Raw genomic sequence first — 18,551 nt, forward strand, 5'->3', positions numbered from 1 at the left:
GGAAGTTATTATCAGAATACATCTTAGAAAATTGAAATAGCTGTATATACTTAGGATTATCTGCTAGTTACTTTATATCTAAGACAGAATGTAATAAAAACCTCCCATTATCACAGTGTTCTCAGAGTTACAGATGTGGGACTGTAGCATTTACAGATGCTCATCCCCCACCGTCTCTATAGTTTGTGCAGAAAAACAGGCATTTTAAAGATGTAAATCACCTGGCTTGTTTAAAACAGCCACTTTAGGATTTCATGAGTCACAACTTAGATTCCATTGCCAGTACTAATGAAAACTCCTTAACTCTAAAGGAAATCTGTGGTGACTGATTCAGACAAATTGAGAAACGTAGCCTAATATATTGGAATCATAATGTCTTCTATTATTATTTTTGGAAATGTTTGATTCCTATATGTGGAAAATAATGTTTTCTCAGAGTTAAGATTACAAATATTAAATTGCTCTTCAGGGATCTGACAATCTTGACTGCTCAGTGAAAGATATACAAATTATTGAGCACTTGCATACCTTTTAAAATCAAATGACTACAGAGTTCTGTTTTGGTGATAATGGTTTTAATTTCTCTGTGTGTCAGTTGTTCCATTTGCTTAAATACATATAATATTTATTAATATTAATTATAATATTAATCTTATAATGACCTGGTTTTCATTTATTCACTCAGATTTACAAAATGCTTGATAATCTCGAAAGGATACAGATGCCAAACATTATTAGCCATGTTGTTTTCTTTATATCTAAATGAGATTCATGTGTTCTTGTTGCTTATTCATAGACATTTCCATTTCAGTTTGAATTTTTAATCTTATTCATCTCCCATTCTGACTAAATAGAATCCTTACCAGTTCCTCTCTGTGCCTTGAACCCCCTGAATTTTTACGTTAGTATATTTGTGATTCAGAACGCATCCTCCAAAATCATTTTCCACTCTGTATTGGATGTGCCTTCCATATGCTATTAAAGATTCAGCATCACAAGCTATCATTATATTAATTTTAAGACACATTTTTAACAGCACATGAACAATCACAATGATTAAAAATGCTTCTCCTCTCAAGGGCTTATACAGTATTTTGCATTCTCTGGCATGTTGATTAGTCATGTTGATTGAAATTGAGTAAAAAACAGAGACAACTCATTAGCCGGTTAAGTTAGCTCCTACTTACATTAATGAAAATGTCTGGATACATGCCCATTACTTGGGAGTTCAGAGGTTGAAAAGTGATTCCTCTGTTTTTCCCTCTTGACAGTTTGGAAAGGAGTATGTCCACAACTAGATTCTGAAGTATGCACAACCACCACAAGCTTATGTTAAGGCATAGAAGTCCAGTTCAAACCAGAGCACTCTTGGGAACAAGGGAGTCACACTCACCCAGTATTTGCATGCTCCTCCCTGAAGGCCAGCAGCACAGGTGCTTTGGCAGAGTTAACAATACTTACATTACAGCCACTACTAACATCACGTCTGTATTTCATTGCCAGAGAAAGACTGGTGGAAAGCAGGAAGAGCAAATAGCTGGTTTTCTTAAGGACATCTTGTTTTTTCTTTAGTAATTATTTATATAAATGGCCGCTTCAGAGTGGCTTTAAGGCTGTTAAAACAGAATTTCAGCTGACACGAGGGTGCTTCATGCTAAATAGAAATCTACTCTTCTGCTTTGTACATCTTGTAAAATCATAGAATCATAGAATCATAGGGGTTGTAAAGGACCTCAAGAGATCATTGAATGCAACCCCCATGCCAAAGCAGGTTCCCTACACCAGGTAGGGATGCACTGCTGGGCAATGGTGGGGAGCAGGAGGAAGGAAGAGAGAAAGGTAAAAGAAATGATACTATGATTGCTATTTCATGTTTGGAATTGCAAGGGTAAAAACATTAAAGTGATTTGCCTAAGGTGATGCAGATAGTGCCAGGAACTGAATCCAGATCTCCTGAGTCACAGCCTAATATCTAATCAGCTAACCATGTTTCCAAGCATTTGGTTGTACATAATTTGTTGGCCTGATTTACTGGCAAAGTCTTATGATAGTGATTTTTTTCCCACTAAAATATTCTATGACCTAAAAAAAAATATAGAAGTGTCTTTTTTCACTTTTGTTTGTTTGTTTGTTTTAATTGACATCCTATAATCCTTGCAGTACTGCACAATAAATAAATAAAAAAGCAAAAGAAACCAGATAATAGAAACCAGGCTTTGTGGTATTGCAAGACCCATTTCAGCATCTCTTCAAGAGTCTGGTGGCAACACTTAGTCATAAAGATCTGTGTTTTAAAATGAAGGACAGGGATCTGGTCCCTGAGAAAACTCAGCTACTTGTAACCTGCTGTACAGACAGTGGGAGAGGACTAAGAAAAAGTTTGGAGTACTTTGCTTGTTATTCTTAGGCTGCTGCAGAAACATTTGATTTTTCCAAATACTTAACTGAGCAAAGAAATCAGATTTCATCCATACTTCTCTTGAACTCTGTTGAGTGGACATCAACCGGAATATGTTCTAAAATCTTCCTTGGTAAGACAGCACAGACAGCAGTTACAATAGTATTCAGAATTGGTGAGAATAGAATTTTAAAACTAATTTCAAGAATTTTACTTATACTTCTAGTGAGACTATTCTTACTCCATATATATATACATATATAATTAATCAAGTCATTCGCATTTTGAATGGTTTATAAAACTATATAGGTAGACAAAAATACATTCTTATTTTGCTGATGTGAGCTTTGGAAATTTAATACAATAATGTTACTTATTTCTGACACTACAGAGTTAATGTATTTGAAGTATTGGGTTACTGAAAACATTAGTGCATATATCAGAGTACTATTGAATTAGCAGTGGAAAATACAAATCATTTTCGCAGCTTTCACAGATTCCCACTATCAAAATGGGTATCTTATGTTATTTGATGCCTAAACTGGTGACAGATATCTAATCAGTAGGCAGTTTTCCTTTCCAAGCCAGGTTGCGTTTTTCAAAAAGCAAGGACCAACAATTACAGCAAAGGGAACAAATGCGGAAGAAATGCTTTACCAAAGTCTTTTGCAATTCTCTCTATCCTGCTAAGGTTATTTGTCCCTAAATAGCAGCTGTAATCCTGTCTCCAGAGGAAAGGCCCTGTCTGGTGAGCAGTCTCACCCTGCATGTGTCACTGGCGTAGTCACAGATGCATGGCAGATGTAATTGTTGAGTGCAATAATTTCTTCAACAGGTAAAAAACATTATGTTGTGCCACCCATGCACATCTTTTGGGATGCATTTATCTGATATATTTCAGTTTCAAGGTAGGTTCACAGACAAGTGTTAGCACATACACAGAAAAACATATTTTTTAATAAAAGAGCTCTTCTACTTTCTGTCGGTATTCTATTGAGACATCATCAGTATACTAAAATTAGCATATATCAGCAAGTCTGCAATGTCTTTCATTGTCTCCTACTTCAATCTACAAATTGTATTTAGTCCCACTAAAATATCTGTTATGGGAAGTCTTTCATTTTCTATGAGTAGTTGGGCAAACTCCAGAAATGCTGCTAAAGTCTTCAGAGAAGGAGAGAAGAAACACCTAATAACAACCTAGAAAACAGTAATAGAGAGAGAAATCACCTCCTCAGCTGTGGCTAAGGTGCCTGTTACATACTGCTCCCATAGAAGGAGATAGTTGATCATCAACCAGATACATTATTTATTTGTATATTTTTTAATAAGAGATTTATCCAGCAGGCAACTATCAGACCATGTGATTAGCAGTACTTATTCCTGCTTTTTTCAATTAAGCTTGAACATATTGATCTTTTTTATATGTGTAATTCCCTAAAATCCTGATGGAAATACTTCATCTGTTGGTGTTTAAAGGAAAGCTCACAGGATTTGTAGATTTTTATTTAAAAAAGAAAAGTAAATAATAAGTCATGAGATAGTGTTGTGATTTAAATGGATAAAGAACATTCTAAACTGACCTGCAAGGAGCTTAGGACGGTTTAAACAGGTCTAATTATGTAAAGAAGAAAGAAAGTGCAATGTGATTTAATTCAGGCACAGGAATGGCTCTCTTATTAGATTTTGAATGATCAAAATTCCACTGGAATAAAACATTATGAAATGAAACATAAAATAAGCTGAAAGTAAAAAGCTTTGAGTAAAAAGAAATTCTGATCCTTCTGTGATAGAAGAGCATGGAATAATAGTACCATGATATCAGCCTGCTCAAACAAGGACTTTAAAAGAGTTTAAAGAAGATGTAAAAAAAAAAAAAATCAGGAAAATAAACTTTTTTTTTTTTTGCACTGTGACATAACATGTAAGAAAATAAAAAAAAGAAATGGACTAAAAGGCATGTCCATATAATCCTGAGTTAGCAGGCAGGAGATCAAATTTACACCTGAAGAATATGCTTTTCTGATAACAGTAAAAATGTGCATTGTGAAATGGCATGAATATTAAGCATAGCAAGATAAAAATACATCTCATTTCTGGGCACAAAAATAACATTATTTAATTTCCTCTGAAATGTGTAATAAATGTGCCTTTTATTCAGTGTTTTGAGAGAAAAATGAATAATATTATACTTCTCTGTGGTATAATTCTGCAATTCAATGGGGGATGAAATGTCATGATTTTAATAAATAGGATAAAGATTAGTAAAATAATCTAATCACTGCTCTTTCTTATATTCAGTCACCACTAAGGATGGAAAAGAGTAGGAGAGGAGGATTAATTTTAGGCTTTATGCCAATATGGGTCAGTAGCCCAGAGCTTTCCTGTTTATTGTAAGTGCTAACATGCTTCAATACAGAGATCACTGAAAATGAGAGTGATTATAAATGCAGCTTACACTTCCTTTAGCAAACAACAGCAGTGTGTTTCTCTTTTCATGTGACAGCTGGGCATGGTCAGGTCTGCTCTGCTCCCAGGAAAGAACATGGGATGCACATGCACATGAGTTTGACCTTGGTTGTTCTGTATAGACCTTTTTAGGGTAGGTCACCCAGTAGATACCTCCAAAAAATTCATGATGCTTGTGTTCTTGTGAAATAGGAAGCTGAGGGTAGGTCTCATGGTGGCCTCCAGATTCCTCACGAAGGATGTGAAGGGGCAGGCACTGATCTTTGCTCTCTGGTGACCCTCTGGGGGTTTAGATGTTAAGAAAAGGTTATTTCCAAAGTGTGTGGTGAAGCTCTAGAGGAGGCTTCTCCCCAGGGATCCTTCCAGAGTACGAAAAATGTTTGGATAGTACTCTCAGAAGTATGGTTTGATTTCTGGTGATGATGTGAGGATGAGGAGTTGGATTGGATGATCCATGTAGATCTCTTCCAACTTGGGATATTCTATGATTTTGTGATTCTGTGATTCTATAGGGTTTGACTGAACCCTCCTTACTCTCCCTCCAGAGCAATGTCACACAGCCATGGCTGAACAGAAAAACTTGTTTTAGTTTTAAATTTAAAGCCTCAAGTATTTCCTAGGTTTCTGGATTCCTTCATTAGAGTCCAGTATTGGAGGTACAGAACTCCCAGTGAATCCCAACATCTTGAAGGCCTATGAGCCAGTAAGTATAAGATAAATTAATGAGAACTGTATAAGGCTCTGTCTCACTGTATATTTTTTCAGAGGAACATGTTGTCTGAACGCCTACACTGCTATTTCAGGCACTAGGCATGTTTAATTAATTACAAGCATTTGATGGTACCCATGTGAGTTGGTGGTTTCAGCAGCCACATATGATACCTTCTGCTTTCGCACAGGAGAAAGGCACACCCGATTTCTCAGTAGTTTTGACCTGCCTGATGCTACTCCTGTCTTCTACCAACACATCCAAATGGAGAATCAGATATATAATCTGCCAGAGTTCTCTCATGTGAACTGACATTTACAGATGGCATTTTTCCTTTTTAAAATATATGTCTGTAGTTGTTTTTTTCTTTTTTTTTTTTTTTTTAATTCTTGTTTCAAGGTTTCACTTGGTTATTCACTCTAAAGCCTCAGATTGCCATGAAGCCTGAAAGTCTCTGTCCAGATGTGCATTTTTAGATCTATGATGCTACCTATTTAGCCTCTGGCTAAAAGAGTAAAGGCTTCTTCTAAGTTCACTTCAGTCCTGACAAAGCAATTGTACAACACGTTAACATTTTGTATCTGTCACTGTGTCAGTGATGACAGCGACTTATGAGGCCAGAGTGTTGAGTCATAAAAGACATCCAAGAGCACATCTGATACCAGATCTTATGAGAGTCACTAGACTGGACAGATAAAACAGTTCAAGGTTGAACATTCTGGTTAAAAGTCTTTGAGATTACAAATTCCCTAACATTAGGGTATAGATGACTTCTTTCTAAAGTAATAGCTATGGCTCATCTAGACAGTTCTGGCTGTATGATTTCAGTACGGAGTCAGAAAACTTAATTGTTTATTACTCATATTTGTTGTCATTCCTTTTCATCACAATCAGAAACAGATGTGAAGAAAGTAAGTCCGCTTAATCTGCTATGCTTATTAAATAAAGGTTTCTGGATGGAACAATGGTAATGTTTACTAAAACAGCAAAGACCTGTGTTGCACTGCTGAGTTAGAATCTGTGGTCATGTGAGGTATGCAACCAAGGACAGTGAATGCTGTCATGGGAAAGCCTGAAGCAACAAGATATGAAGCAGTTTAGGGAGAAAAAATAACAGGCAAAAATAGAAGTAAAATGAACATGATCCTCCTGACTGTTCATGATCCTGTTGCAAGCAGCAGAGAGCTGTAAACTCAGGTCATCCTTGACTGTTTGTGCACAAGGAAAGACAGTTCCTGTTAGTACAGGTGGGAGGACAGAACAGATTGAAACAGAGGTCAGATTTTCCCTGTCCTTTGGTCAAACTGAACACACTTTTCAGGCTTATCTGTTCCTTTCCTCCGCATCAACACCAATCTCCCCTCTGAATCTCCAACCTCATCATTCTTTTTCCTTAACAAGAAGCTGATTGAGGCTCCAGCTCCTGTCTCCGAGGTGTCAAAATTCAGCTCATCTCTCATTGCTCAAGAACCTTTAGGGCAGTCTGAAGTTCATTTGTGTGATATTTAAAAGCCCCAACAATCATCTGATACTTTCAGAGCACATGCAGATGAGTTGCCTCCCTGAGGCAACACAAGGCAATGTTTGCTGAGTCTTAAGATCTGTTTACCATGAAAACAGAACTGCTCCATGGAAATGTGGTACTGCACCTTGCATCACATGAACACTACGTCAGAGTTTCTGCTTTTTTCCTGTTTAATCTGCTATACTTATAAATCATTCAGGGAATAAAGGTTCTTACAAGGAATAATGGTGATGTTTACAGTAACAGCTAAGACTTGTGATGAATTGCCTGGGCAGTCTGTGGTCCTGTGAGATATGTATCTAAGGAAAGTGAATGTTGTCATAAAATGCAACAGTATGAATTAATGATTGATCTTCCTTGTTTATGCTGACATTTAGGAGGACTGAAAGTCATTTCCATAAACTTAAAAATAAATCTTTGTTCTAGTCATATACAGTCAGTGAAAATGTCTGAATTGTTGAAGTTATTCAAGAGATTTGCTTCATGTAAATTTTGGGTTAAAAATCAAACTGTAAAAATTTTGCACTGTTCCTGGGCCTCCCTTGGTGAGAGTAACATAGAAAGAAAGTGTAAGATTCCAGCTCCTCTCTACTCCTGCCTAATTCATAGACATTTCAGACTTTACTTTTGAGGAATTTTACTGCTCCTTCTTCATCAGTTCATGGAAGGGAGTTGCATTTTGCCTTCACTCCACCCTGCTACTATGAGTAGCTGTTTGAAAGCCTGAGAAGGGAAAGAATCACATTTTTCCTTTGTGGTAACAGGGGATGGTAAGTTTATCACATTCCCTCCTGTAGGTCTTTCCAATGCTTGTGTACTGAAAGATAGATGCAACACCTAGTATATGTGACATGTAGTGAATAACAGCTATATAAGGACATCTTTATTCAGGATTCACCTGAAGAGTGTTATTTTGGTAACTGTTCAGCTGTTTTCCAGCACCTGGATTTTCACAAAAACTGCTAAGAATGCATATCTTCTTTCATTTTAGATGCATAATTCAGGATTATGGAGCTGGGAGCTGGTGAGAGAGGAATTTTTCAAACCAACATTGGACATAACTGAAAGTTTTTTCAAAGAGTACTAAGTCAAAGAGTACTTCTCACCCTGGAGTTCTTTTGAGGGCTCTCGAGCCTAACGTAACTGTAATATAAACCTATTTGTTTCAGAATGGGCAGACATATAGGTCCAGCTTGAAGTAGAGCAGATAGAGAAAAATAACTCACCAGTCTGAAGTGAGTTCCTGTACTTCCCTAAACATGCTGGGGAACCCTTCTAGCGATACAGTCATGTGGATTTCCCTTTTGCATAACTTCTTTTCTTTATGAGTCTCCAGCCTAAAACAATGGAGGAGTTTCCAACAATAAGGGAATTTTCAGCACTCCAGGATTAGTCATTTCCTATTACTCAAAGTAAGAAAATGTAAAAGTTCCGATTCAGTCGCTGGATGGTGGTCTAGCCAACATTTTTGTATTTGTTTTTGTAAAGAACTAAACTTCAAAACAGCACGGGTGTTGCCTCTCTATGAAATTAATGTGGTATTTTATGACAGTTGTTCAAAATGTTATTGTAAATGACTCTCAAAATAACATAATTTGCAGTGGACATTAATGTTTCCATGGTGACAGGATGCTGCCTTTGTTTTGTTTTGCTGGATATTAAAGGAAAACCTTTTGAACAGTGCAGTGTTAAGTATTATACTGTAATCATCATTGCTGCACATCTTTCTGAAGAAATAATACCTCAACAAAGGCTGTATTGACTGTAGCTATGGGTATGTAAGTACATACTTAGCAACTAAATTTTACTAATACCAAGGACTATATTATGTTGTGTCTCAGAACTGAGGACTTCTTAATCATAATTTCAAAATACTGTCTCATTATCTTTAAAAAACAAAACAAACAAACCAACCAACCAAACAAAAAAACCCTGAAGTATTTAATCATATTATTATCAGGAAAAGTATTGTGTTGTCATATCACACAGGTCATTTGGTCAAACCCTCTGTTTAAAGCAGGATTAATATCAACAGGTTGCTTTGGACTTTTCCAGATGAGTTTTGCATATATCCAGCAGTGGATTTCACACAACTATGACATAGCATGGAGAATAATTGTTTCACTTGCCTGTGTGCCTGTCCTTATAATGATATCCAATGCAGACATCAATTTCCTGGTGTTCCTCAGGAGTCCATTTTGAGACTGGTGATGCTGAAGAACTTCATCATGACATAGGCAGTGGGAGAGAACACACCCTCAGCAAGTTTACAGATGACATCAGGCAAAGTTATGTAGTCAAAACACTGGAGGAGTGTCATCCAAAGGAATCTGGACAGGCTTGAGAGGTGGGCTCACATGAACTTCATGAAATTTAAGGAGGCCAGTTGCAAGGTGCTGTACCTGGTTTGGATTAGTCCTAAATATCAGTGCAGAGTGGGAATTAATGGACTGTGAGAAGTCAAAGTATTCACTCAAAATATTTGGAAATACTTTGAGTGAACAAAAAATAGGACATGAGCAAGCAGCTCATATATATTATATATATATATATTATATATTATATATATTTACAACCCAGAAATCCAGCCATATCCTGAGCTGTATCAGTAAAAAAAAAATAAAAATGTCCAGCACATCAGGGAGGTTGTTGTCTCCCTCTACACTGCCGTCATGTGGCCCCAGCCAGAGCACTTTGTTCAACTCTGGGTCACCCAGTACAGGAAAGACATGGATCTGTTGGAGTGAATCCAGAGAAAGGCCATAAGGATGATTAGGGGGACTAGAGCACCCTTCCTATGAAGATAAGCTTAGAGAGTTGAGGTTTTTTAGCCTGGAGAAGGCTTCAGAGAGACATTATTGATACCTTCTAATAATTAGAGGGGATTTATAAGAATGATGAGATTTTTTATTAGGGCCTTAGGGACAGGGCCAAGAGTAAGGGTTTTAAACTAAAAGAGAGTTGTAGATTTAGAATCAAATTCTTTTCTCAGGTAGTAAGGCTCTACCATAGGCTGTCCAGAGATGCTCTGGATGTCCCATCCCTGAAGGTGTTTAAGACCAGTTTGGAAAAGGCCTGATCTGGTGGGTGGTGTCACTCCCTGTAGAAGGGGATTAGAACTCAGTGATTTTTAAGGTCCTTTCCAACCCTGGACATTCTGTATTTTCTGAAAGCAACAGCAGATGTTAATGGGAAATAGTATGCTTCAAAACTATCCATCTCCCATTTCGAACACCATAGCACGGCTTTTATGTGCTCTGTTCATTAATTCCTTCAGACAACATTCTGTTCCAATGTAAGCAATGTGGATTTTGCATCTAATTTCCACAGTTCCCCCTTAATCTTCTCCTCTGCCTGTAATATCTCTAAGAATATAAAAGGTTATTTCTTTTCTTTTCTTTTTTTTTTTTTTGGCAATATTTTCTAGAGAGCTCCATATTAAAATTAATCCCTATCTCAATGTACCCATGTTACAACTTCATTTTGTTCAGTTCAGTTTTAAGCCAGCATATTTTTACTTTGTTCTGTTTTAATGAAGGCAAGCCACTTTCACATCAAATTGTTTACCTACAGTTTCTTCATGAAATGCCTGGGTTAGTGTTCTAATTGTTAATTAATAATACCGAAAGAAAACTATTCTTTATATTGAAAACCTTAACCAATTTTTGACACTAATTTTAGAAACTGTTTTCCTAAACTGAGCTCTGTATACTTCAAGTACTAGAAAACTGGTAAAAAAAACCTCCTCTGAGACTGCAGAAACACAAGCAGTCCTTATGATCACAGCAGTCATGAGGTGAATCAGGACTGGCATGTTACTGCCTGCATGGTCACTCTTTCCTACACAGAATGTCAAAATAATATTAGAACAGCTGATTCGGGGTAGGCTGAAAAAGAAAATTTTCCTATATCATGTGATTACCATAAAACACATATCAAAGTAACAAACATTATTTCATAGTTCTGAGTGGTCCTTGTTCTTTAATCAGATGATACCAAGAACAAAAATAGCTCATGTGTTTTACTTCTTATGATTACTTCATATTGTGTAAGGAGCTGTAAATGACTGCAGTAACTAAATGCAACAAATGAAGTAGATCGCCTAAACTGAGAAATTGTCCAACATTAATACTTAAACTAGTTTGCTTCTAACTTCTAATGTAAGCATAATGAAAACTATTACAACAAGAATTAGTTTAACAAACATTTTTAATGTTATTACTTTGGTGTTTTCTATCACAGAGAAGATAATCGCATAGGGCTTGAAGAATTAATAAATACATGTATACAGGAATTCGTATTGCAACAAATCTACAAAATGTTTTGAGATTAGAAATGGCAAAAAACTAACATGGAACAAGTCAGCCCTAGAAAAGTTTCCCCACATCTTAAGTTTTCATTCACGAAATAAGATTTCACTAATTATCAGAAATTGATAAATTTCTCAGATTCATGGACAAAATAAAGCCAAATTCAATTTCTGATACTTCAGAAAAAAAATAGCCAAAACTTCTTAACATTAATGTAGTTAATATATGAGTAAAATAGTGGCTTATGCAAAAAGACATAGAAACCTAAAACCAAGACAACGAGTTTCTTTCCAGAATGAGACTTGCCTTTGGGATATTTGCTTTTGCAACACTTGTAATATGAAGCAATTCCTCATTTGATCTTAGGTGCTATTATATTAGAAATCATAACTACTACTGAATACTTATACTTCACATACAACATAGAAATGAATATTAAAAGGAAGAAATCCTATTAAAAGGAAGAAAATATAAGAAATGAATATTAAAATATGAAACTATTATTTCATATAGAAATATGAATAAAAATTCAACTATAATTTTGACTATTTCATCCTACAGGGCAAGATTTTCCAAATATTTTTTTTCTACTGAAATAGCTAGTGAAAACACATAAAACCTCAGTTAATTCAGTTTTCTTGCATATGTCAAGCTTAATCATTTAAATTACTGAAGAGAATGAACACCAATTTCATGTTACATTTCAGATTTCTAAACAAACCACAAAACCGAATATTTCCCACTGAAGATAAAGGAGATTCTTTGTATTGCATCAATCTAATCTGATGCATCTGGTCAAAGATGTCTTTCTATTCACTCTGTATGTGCTTATCATTACTTTCTGGGGTTCACCTAAAGATGAATAAGAAAAATTGGTAAAGGTTCTTACCTTCTAGCAGTATTGACAATAATGAGGTGAATATGCAATTGATCAGGAGGAGAGAAGATTTGATATTAAAATATTTTTCTATGATGGTCACATATTTGTTCTCATTTCTTATGATTCTGTACTTTCAAGAAGATAGAAAAGTTGGAGAAAGGCAGAATGAAAAGACAAAAATAAATGTAAGGTTTTATTTTGTTGATTTTGGTTTTTGGGTTTTGTTTTTTGGATTTTTTTTTTTTTTTTGTATAAACAAAATGCTATACAGCAAGAGCAGTTGGGTTTTTACAGCTTTTTGTTTAGAAAGCTACAATAGCCAGCCTTTCAGTAACTGTCCTTCCAAAGTTATGACAATAAAACTTCATAATGCCATTCAATGTCACATAACCTATAGATACTTCCAGACAATTTAAAGCAATGCTAAAACATCTTTCTCTTCCCACACGGAAAACTTGCATGAATCCTCCCCCAGTCCATGCTTGTTTAGAACACATTTTTATAGCAAAGTTGTAAACTCAATAACATGCAGTGATTTATCTTGGGAATACAGATCCAAGAGTAACTGCAATGAAAGCAATATGGCAGGAAGAGATCTAGACCATCTGGGTGAAAATATGTGGCTCTGAAAAATGTTTAGAAAAAAAAAATGACATATATCTGGAAGCGAAAACTTCTGAATTCAACTCAATTTTGTCACTCACTACCACACTGACTTTTGTCATGACACTAGTGGTTGATTTTCAGAATTGCATAGTGCCCGCATCTTCTTTATAGTCAAATAACTGTAGGAAATTGGGCTAAAACTTGGTTCTCCATCTGGAAATGATGTGCAATCAACAGCTATTTAACAACTGTGGAGCAAGAACTAATGGGTTCTTTAGTTATCTTCGCCTCACAGAAGTCATTTAGAGAAATTGTTGAATTAGCATAACCATTGCAAAGCCACTTCCCTCTCTCAGCTATGCTATTCCTGATCATGTTATGAACATAATGATGACAGTAATAACCCCCTGCCTGAAACGCAGAAGCCCTTGTCACATGCAATATTCAGTTAATTATGTCTAAAGAAACGTTGTTGTTGTTGTTTTTCTTTATCTGTGAATAACAGGGATTGCCCAGAAGGTACCTGAGCAGTTAATATAGGATGGAAACATGGGATCCCACAGGTGATTGGAAAGAGAAGCCTCTGCTTTCCAGTGTTCCATTTTCATTTGTTCATTAAGAAATAATCACGAAGTAAAACAGTTCATGGCAGGAATATCAGCACACATAATTTATCTGTTCAACACAGCACAGTTGGCACGCTTTAGCATCACCCCTGAATCTGCCTTCATATGTCTATGTTCAGTCATTTTTTCTTCCTGTTTAGTTTCTTCACATATTTTCTACAAAGTATCAATCAGAGTAGCAGTTTCACAGTAGGTTTTATTTTTGTTACCAAAAGAAAGGTGCCCATCTGCACAGAGTTGCTTCAATTCTCTGTAAGCAGTGAGTTGCTTCAGTTCTGATGTAAGCTTTCAGAGCTGAGCGAGGGACTGTCTGGGTTAACATAAAGTTTCATAAAAAAAATTACCAACAAACCATTATACTCGAACTAGGAAGCACTATAGAAAGCTGATATGTTTTAGAAAATATAGCAGTTTCATTGGAAGTGACTCTCAAAGATAATCAGGTCCGTCTGCCTGACTGTTTCAGTGCTAATCAAAAGTTAAAGTACACTCATGAGGGCATTATCCAAATGTTTCTTGAATACTGACAAGCATGCAGCATTAAGCACATCCCGAGGAAGTCTGCTCCAGTGTTTGTCCACTCTCAGAGTAAAGAAATTTCCCTTCCCTGATGTAGCTTTGTGCTTTCCCTCCTCAGGGATCTTCAGGCAGCAAGATCATTTATTTTCCTCCTTTTCTCCAGACCAGATAACTCAGCTTCTTCAGTCCCTTTGCACAGCCCTTTTACCAGCTCTGTTGCTCTGCATGCTTTCAAGTAACTCAATATCCTTCTTATATTGTGGAGATCAGAACAGTGCTTCACATTGAAGATGAGTGCACCCCAACACTAAACATAAAGGGATAATAACCTATTTTACTGGGTGGATAAGCTGTATTTAATGAAAACCACTTTGTGGTTAGCGTTGTTGGCTACCAGGACTCGCTGCTGTCTCAGTCTGCTGTCACCAGCATCCCCAGGTTTCTGATCAGTGTTTCTCTTATCTTTCATCTCCTAGTCAGTGCCTCTGTCTGACATTGCTTTGTCCCAAGAGCAGCACCAGGCAATTATTCTTGAATTTCATGCCACTGCTGATTGTCCAGTGCTGCAGTCTATCTAGATCCCACTGCAAGGCCTCATCTAATAGAGTCATGTAATAATATAGTCATGTAATAATTAATAGCAATGTAAGGCCTCATCTAATATAGATGTTGGCATATCCAAGAGTTGCTTGCCTCATGAGGTGACAGAAATGTACCCTGTAAAAAATCAATTTCCCAGACCATGAACAAGACAAAATTGAGAAAAAGACAGAGTTGTTGCTTCCCCATCCTGTTTCTAGTGTTATGCAGAACCAGTGACTTGCACAGGATGAGAAATCCACTGTTTGGACAATATATGGTAACTGTATCTGAATCCATTCCAGATGCAGGCAGCATGCGAAGGATCAAACTGTCATCCTTGATAAAGGAAATTAAATCTCACCCTTACCTAGGGCAGATTTAATATTCTAGGAGGTCCTAAGACTTAAAACATATCTCTGAAATGTTATATCTCAGAAAGAAGTCAAAGGGTTTGTGTTCTTAAAGAAGGTAGGAGAAAATAGAATTTTTTAAGAAGGCAATCTAAGGAACATACATGAGGCTTTTTTTAAGTTTTGAGACCACTGAAAAATGAGCAGAATTTCACATCCCAGATAAAAAAAGTCTCATGAACATCTCACCTGTGGGAGCCCCTTGCTCCAAATATCAGAGCCTCTCTAAAAATAATAGTCATGAAACTCTACCCAAGTATTACTGAACAACAAATTGTTACAAACAACCACATTCTCGTTCCTGCTTCTGTTCCATGGGAAAACAAAATCCAAAGTGTTACTTAAATACATGTAGGTTCACACAGCTCCCAAAACAGAAAAAGTGTAGGAGGCATTGTATGCACTTGAGCATGCAGCAAAGTTATCAGAAGTGTAGAAAACGAGGTAAAAGAGGAAAAGAAACAAGAGTATCTCCTTCCCAGATTTTTCTCTCCTCAGCATGGTTTGGGGATGCCTTTGCTCACCTTTGGAGGCTAGCAAGAGAGGAGAATGGAGCTGAAAGAACTGCTCCTGCGATAACTGACATCTTACACCAGCACCCAGTAAAATCAGGATATAGTATGCTGGACAATGCTCCTGTGGGAAGCACCAACTCCCTGCCCCTCTAAGCTCTCCATTCAGATGAAAGATATTTCTGATATTTTTAGTCTAAGAGAAAACAACTGGACTTAGTTCATTTAAAAAGAATGTTTTCAAATGTATTATGTGAAATGAAACTAATTCCTTAAGCAGAGCAGTCAACAGCACAGCACATGATCAGACTTGTGAACATCCTTCTCTCCACATACACAGAACTCTTTTCAGTTATACAAATAAAACAGAATCCCCCCATGCCCTACAGGAAAAAAACAGCTGATTATTAGAATTACCCATTGCCATCTTCAAGTGAGTAAATATGTTAGATTATTGTCTGGAAAAAAAAAACAACAACACATCAAACTATGTAAAACAGAAACTTGGGTGTATTATAAATTAGTCTCTGCAATCTCTTTAGTTATGTAGAAATATCACTCTGTGAGAGGGACTGTAAGAGCTCATTTGTACCTTGAGAATTTATGGAATGATGTCCCAGTATATCCAATCACTTCTCATCAGTTTACAAGGCTTGCTCCATGAGTCTTCCTTCTGCTCATCTACATACATTTGTCTGTATTCATAGATGCTGTTTTGTACAGTCTCTCTACAGAAATCCTATGGAGAGATGCATGTTCTCCCGAATCTTCAGCCTTGACAGGAGAACATTTCTCTTAAATTACTGATTGCTCTAAAAATACAACATAAATGCCTCTAGAAATATTATTTGTGCATGGTGAATGTGAGAAACGTTGCAGCTTTGCTTTGCCATGCTAAAGTTGCTAGAAAAGCTAACATTTGCAAACTTATATATCTGCTACCAAAATATTTCCCTTCTGATCCTTAACAGTACAAACACTATAAAAAAGAAAGGCAAACAGCTCAAAAAATTCCTACAGAAAAACATCTTATAAACTGGAAGTACAAAAGCTCTTTACATAGCACCAAATAAAGAGGCAAAAATACTCAGTGGGAAAAAATGAAACTATAAGAAACAGTTGCAAAAGGAAGGAGAAAAGATCAATAGTGAAAAACACAAGTCTTCAAGGATGAGGAAATGAAAAATAAAAAACAATAGACAATTTTTACTTCCTAACCTAATCAAGTCCTACAGCTAAATCCACCAATTTTACCTTTCTTCATCAGTTACATATCTCATTTGTTTACCTCATTAACCATTAAGAGTGATTTAGTAATGTTCATGAACTCTAACCAACGCAGACTTGATTTAATTAGCAGACAAGCTTTATGATTTAATTGTAATGGACTTCCTACTTGAGGCAATATTCACTCATTTTATCCTGCTTCCAAAATAATCCATATGGTATGCAATAGTTTCATTTACATGTCTGATTTTCTGGTACCTTGAAAATTATGACAAGTCTTTCCACTAAACCTAGAATGCCACCGGAGCAAGAAAGCACTCTTCTAGAAGGCCACTATTAGCTATTCTGCACAGAAATCGGTTAATACCTAAAGGAATGGATAAGCTAATTTGAAATGGTGAATATGAAAACTGGGAAAGTATTAATCCATGGTACAAACAAGTAAACTTGCATAAAGAGATCAAACTGAAAGGTACATCACTTCAGGACTGGCTGCTGAGGTGTTTCGATCCTCTGAGGCAGATGTGAATTGCACTCTCCTTACAAGGCAGTTGAAAAAACTCTCACTTGTGATGTAGTACATAGATTAGCAGCTCAACAGATTCATGGTTACCCCTCAAAATAAAGGAAGCATTTTCCCTTGAAATATCTTGAGTCTGTGTTTGGAAGCTGAACAGAAGAAACTCTTCACCTTCCAGTACGTACCTTCACTTTTTTAGGAACACTGGAGATCCTACTACTAGTTTAAAAAAAAAAAACAAAAACTTCTAATTTTTAATTTAGATAGTCATTTTGCAAAACACGTAGTTGAATATAAAAAATGAGAAGCAAGTAGCTGGGAAGAGGAAGGCATGTGAAGTGACTTGTTCAACTAAACCCAGTGGTGGAAGGAACATACAGAGAAAACCAAGAGCTGCCAAACTACCTGTTTCTGTTGTTTCTGTGATTAGATACTTCTCCCATATTCTCCATCTTCCTACATAAAAAAAAAAAAAAAAAAAGGAATTGGTGAATTAGTTCAGTTGCTGTGAAAAGGAACAAGTTTTTGCAAATTTCTTTCTCAAAGGCAAATAAAGAAAATGAGGTCACTGCATACTATGTCAATTAACATACTATACTCTGAATGGAGATTTTCCAAACTTCTTAGATGTTTAAATAGTTAAGTTATAACAAGTTTAGACGTTTATTATTGATTAAGAAACCAATTAACTGACTAATAGTAGACCATATCTAATCCAAAATTTTTACAAAAGACTTTTGTTGTATAGCACAGGAACTCATGCCATTGAAGAATAACATAATGCTTTACCTTATGAATCTAAATATGACAATTTTTTACCAGATTCAGAGTGTAGTCCCTTAGAGGTAAAAACATGCAGAAAGAGCAGCTGCTTGAAGGTGTTATATTTTCTTTGTCTTTCTGAGACAAAGAAAACTTTCTTTCTGAGAACTTTGTCTCTCATCTTTGAAGAGATATCTTCTGAGTTTAGAAGACTTTTTTCTATAATGGAAAAATTACTATACAGTCACCCAAAGCTCCTGGCAAATTCCCTGTGTGGTCCACTGTCCCACACGCACAGTGACCCTGGTTCTCCCATTATTCTTGTACATAATTTTGCAATAAGCAAAACCAGTGACTTCTGTTCTTCATGGTTTCTGAGGCAAAAGAATAGCTAAATGTTTGACAATAGTCTATTTAGTTTACAGCTTACAAGAATAGCCAAATTTACAAATTCCTGAAAGAAAATACAATCTTAGCAGAGAACGCATCATAAGGG

This window comes from Cyrtonyx montezumae, unplaced genomic scaffold (genome assembly GCF_038088225.1).
Source record: "Cyrtonyx montezumae isolate F1298 unplaced genomic scaffold, pur_monq_1.0 scaffold_14, whole genome shotgun sequence".
Taxonomy (NCBI): Eukaryota; Metazoa; Chordata; class Aves; order Galliformes; family Odontophoridae; genus Cyrtonyx; species Cyrtonyx montezumae.